Below are 5,331 nucleotides of genomic sequence, written 5' to 3' on the forward strand. Positions count from 1 at the left end.
GAGTGGGAACCACCCCGACCATCTGTGGGTCTCCACACCCTCCTGGCACCTCACACTGCACACATGCACTTGCACAATAACTATAACATTATTCTTTCTATGAAGAGGCACTGCAAAGGAAAGAGAGACAAAGGGGAGGAGGATAGCGCAAAATAAGGTGGAAAGCAGAATCATGAGTATGTGAGAGAGAACGAGGACGAGAGCTTAAAAAAATTTAATTTGCGTGTGTATTCCTCTGGTCAGATTAACAGAAGGTCATTATTACTGTATATATGACCTGCTTAATGACATAGATGGCACAAACTAGCTTTCAATACCATTTTTTGGCTCTTTCTCTTCCTCTGGCAGGGAGTTACTGGTCTGGAAGGCGGCATCGCAGGGCAGGCGGGCGGCGCGGTCAAGTCGACCTTCTGCGGTGGCTGGGTGGGAGGGCAGGAGGACACCCTGCGCCCCGGCCCAGGCCTGCCGAGAGGCCATCTGGACGGGGGAAACACACGCAGAGTACCTGGCCAGACCTGGAGCTCCACTCTGACTCACACAATCGCACTCACATGCACTTATACTCCGACACATGTATATACACATACAGCACATGTAGCAACAGACACATGGTTACGCAAACGCTCATGCATACACACGGGTACACATACTCGAAAACTGATACATGTGATGCTGCAGAACATTTACAGCAGTCAAACAGGGATGTATATCTGTGGCTGCCTATATGACGCATTTGTACATTATGTGTATTATCAAGACTACATCAGTAGACTATATCCAGCCTCAAACTCCCACTCAAACCCACACATGCCTTTCACACAGCACTCGTCAGTCTATGGTGATGTTAACGTTAAGCTGCCAGCCGATGAGTGTTTTACATTTGGTTAAAACAGATTCTGCCTGTGCTGCGTTGGAGAGTGCTACATTTGGTTAAAAGCCATTATTATGGTAATGTGAGGGTGCTTGAGATAATGGCAAGATGAGAGCAGCTCGACTGCCTCTGACATAACAACCCTACTCTACTATCTCTTCAGCTTCTTCTCTCTCGCTCTCTCTATACTGTATTTTCCCTGCCCTCCCTTCGCTATACCTCACCGTTTCTCTCCCTTCTCACCTCTCTTGCTGATCGGAAAGCTGTTGTTTTTTTTTCCACAAGATACCTGCTTGCAGCATAGCCATTTTGTGATTAAAATCAAACATTATTGTACAAGAGTTTTGCTTTCCCTGTGGCCAGTGTTTGCCTTTCATCTGTATATGTATTGTTGAAAATTATATGGTATCCAGCTTCAATCTATTGTGTAATGTGTAAAAACTGGCCAAATGTCAAACTCATACTCCAAACAAATAGGGTACAGCATATTACCAGAGCTGGGGGGTGTCCACCCATATCATAAGAAATACTGAAATGCACTCTTTGGTCCCTGCCCCCCCCTGCCCTTCACTGTGCCATAGTTGGACTGGCCACTGGGGCATACTGGGACAAATCCCAATGGTTCGCGGCATGAATGGGCCAGTGGACCATAAAAAATCTGTAACTTTTTTACTGTGTACCTGTCATTCAGGGTGCACGAGAGCTGCTGCGTGCATGTTCCAGGACTGAGCTCACCGGCCACTCACTATGAGATTTCAACCTTCACCCTGAGCTAACGTTAGCTTGATTAAATCCAACCTCAGCATAGCGCAGTTGTTGGCATGCTGCAACACCTGCATGGACTGGAATAGTGTTTTCCACAAAGGTTTACCTTACAATCTGATCAGGTAGTCTGTATCCTCAATTATTGTCCGACTGACAACGATGATTTAACACCCAATCTGCCCAGTTAGAGAGAGAGAGAGGGAGATGTAGTGGTGGCAGAAGTAGAGAACGAGCCATGAGAGGTCGAGGAACGCGAGGGACAGGGAGAGCAGCTGGAGCAGCAGCATCAGAAGCTCGGCTCCAGGAAAAAGTGGAGGAGGAATGTCGCCGAGGGAGGATGGCTGCTGCACAGGTTTATAGCCTACTCACAGTCACTACTTCTTCATATCCTGAGGTATAAAGTGGTATTACGAGCCACAAGGGCCAGGACTAGCTGGTTAGCATGATCATTTTTGACATAAGATCGAAACTGTTATTTCTTCACATTTTGTTGATAATCTTAGTAAATTTTTGAATGTTTAAAACTAAAATACCTACATATTTCCCTTTAAGCCTGGGTGCTACCTGTGACATGAGGAGCTCACAGAGTCTGTCCGCAGGGAGAGGGTGGATGGCAGCATCACTACTGAAAACAGACGATCACTTCAGAGAAGAGGAAGGAACCGTATAAGTTACTGGCAACAAATTTTTCAGGTCACTAGCATTGAAAAATTGTGAGGCGGTGGTGATGATGACAGATAGAAAGAAGGACAGGAAGAAATGGAGTAAGAAAGTCAAAGAGAGACTGAGGGAGAGAAGAGCAGAAAGAGAAAAGAGGGGAGATTGAGAGCAATGTAATGCCATGCACATCGAATTTCCTTTAATATGATTTTGTGTTCTGTGTCTATTCAAGTCAGCCCTGATTTGGTTGTGTGTTATAATCGCATCAGAGCAGGGATTTGCTCTGGCTTTTTCACTGCTGTTGTGTTGTTTTCTTCCTCTTATTGGAGTTGGCATCAGCCTTCATGACACAAATCCCCTCTGATAAATTAAAAATGATTGATTCCGAGTCAAAGATGGAAACTGCACCGCAGGCAGCGAGCAAGTGTCCCCACTTGTGTCCGCACACAAGTGCATGTTTTAAGTGCATGCATGTGCACGAGTGCTGCACTGTAACATCGAGTGCAATTCATGCAAGCATGTAAGTGCTGCCGCTGAAGTGAATGCACGAGTACAGTATGCCTGTACATTTGTGGATACTGCAAGACGAGGGAAGGGTGGGTTTATTACACTGGATTCCTGACACTTGTAAAGGATGTGAGAAGATGGCAGATATCCGATGTGTGAACCTCAAAGCCATCAGCGTGCGTGTAATGCTCTAAGCTGCGTATCTTGCCAACATCAACTAAAAGCGTGAAATTCTGGACCAAAAAGTGTGAAAATCTACCAAGAACACGGAGTGAGCTGTGAATACCTACATTAACGCTGTTGCGTACATTTATGCACCAACATACAATATGTAGGCTTAATTAAGTGAGTATATATAAGTCTACTTTGTCTTACATTCGCTTACTCCTCCTAAAACAGTTACACACTCTTTTTGACATACACACACACCCTCGTTGTGGGCTCTGGCTCTCCCAATTAAGCGGAGGAGTGTTGTGGAGCATCGGTGTCGGGGGATTCTGCTTTCTTCTCCTCTGTCAGGTCCCATCACAAAGGCTCCTCATTAGTGTCAACCTCAGCTGTGCCACCACTTTCTCCTTCCCTCTTCCTCTCTCCCTCTCCCCTGTCTCTTCCACTTTTCCTCTATCTCTCTCCACATCTCCATCTCTCCGTCCTCCCCCTGTTTGACTTATTCACATTGCATTTATTGCTGAATACCTTTCCTGAAAGCCACTGCTGATCGCCCTGTTGTCACTCCTGTTGTGTCCAGCTCTGTCGTTGTCTGCCTCTCACTTTCATACTAGTGAATCTCATCTCTCATCCAGACGGCAGAGCTGCCGGCAGCATCACACGGTGAGAGCGGCACATCCGTGACACTGACAACAAATAGGTGTGTTTTTACAGCACTTTAATGACAATGAGCGATGAGACATTTCAACAAAAAGAGGTTGCAAAGTTTGTCTGTTCATTAGACCAGCACAAAGGATGGAAGGAAAGTTGATTTGTGACTCGACATGCAGTATCATAGACATATAATGATGTTAATGATCAACGTGCTGCGAACACAGCAGCAGCAGCAACAACATGTAAACAAGGCAACAGGGGAGTTGGCGTGGAAGCACGGAGTTCAGAGATCACTAGATGCACGCAGAGGACGAGATGTAGAGGAAAGGAAGCAAGATAAAACAGATGATTGTTGTTTGTTTGTTGTTGCCGTTTTTCCCCTGAGCAAAAGTTCCCTCTACCCCTTTACCCCCTACTGTTACCCAGTTCTTCCAACCCTTCATTTCCTTACACCCTTTTTCCTCCCTGTAGTCCGTCTCTGTCTTTATCTCCCTCTCCCCCTTTCTCTGTGTGTGTCTCATTTCAATCTGTAATTAAGAAATTGAGCTTTGATTTCAAGGAAGGGTTATGGGTGCCATATTGGGATGCAGCATAAAATCCTCCTCTCCCCCAGTTCCACTCCCCAAGTCCCAAGTCCCAGTTTGAACCTCCCCATACACACATTTCTCTCTCTCTCTCTTTTCCTCTATTGCTCACTCGCTGGCTCTCACTCTCTTTTTCTGCACAATTTAGTATCAAAGACATGATAATTAGGCTGAACAGAAGTTCATCTGGCTTCTATTATTTCTCTTTAATTAATAGTGTATAATAATGACATAGAGTTACTCCAGTGCACTTTGCGACTCATTGTATGTGTGTGTGTGTGTGAGAGAGAGAGAGAGAGAGATGAGAGAGAGAGAGAGAGAGAGTGAACTTGTGCCTGTGCATACGTACTTGTGCATGAATATCTTTTAGAGCACACATAACTTTAAACCCTGAGACGCCGCACAGATAAAAGGTGAGGAATGTCAAAAGCTTGCAAACTTTTCTCTCCTCTCTCCTTGCCTTCTACCTCTCCTCTCCTCTCCTCTCTCCCTCCCCTGTGTAGCATGCCTCTCTTCACTGCATTTGTGGAGACCTAATGAGGACATTTCTGTCACGCTCCTCAATCACACGCACAGCTGCCAGCCCCAGCCAGCTATAAGTCCCAGGTATCTGAGACTTCACCCTCCCCCCAGATGAAAAAAAAACAAATAAATAAATAAACAAACAAATAAAAGCACATTTAATGCAGCGCAATGATGTGAAGAAGAAGAGGAAGGGGGAGTATAAGAGGGAAGACTTAAAAGGAGACACAGTGGGAACAGAGCAGGGCTGAATTCACTAATCTCCGAGTAGGCATAAAGTGAACATGCCAACCACCTTCGGCTCCAAGGAAAAATCCCATTGGTTTGGTGATAAATAGGATTTAAGTTAGGGTGACAGCTCTTCTGTATGTATGTGTGTTCATGTGTGCTTGAACGTAAATGTGTGTAAGTGTGTGTGTGTGTGTGTGTTTTTGTGCATCTAAGCACATTCGACTGATACGCAGCAATGGGCATCCTTCCAGCTAGCCCTGGATGCTTTTCTCTGCGCTCGTTGTGACTTATCTCTCAGAAACAAAGATGGATGTGTCAGTGCGCTTATTAAAACATGCTTTTAGCCCTGGCCGCCACTCTTCAGGAGGA

The sequence above is a fragment of the Seriola lalandi genome, unplaced genomic scaffold (genome assembly GCF_002814215.2).
Source record: "Seriola lalandi dorsalis isolate HSWRI2012SDOR001 ecotype SW California unplaced genomic scaffold, Sedor1 jcf7180002053804, whole genome shotgun sequence".
Lineage (NCBI taxonomy): Eukaryota > Metazoa > Chordata > Actinopteri > Carangiformes > Carangidae > Seriola > Seriola lalandi.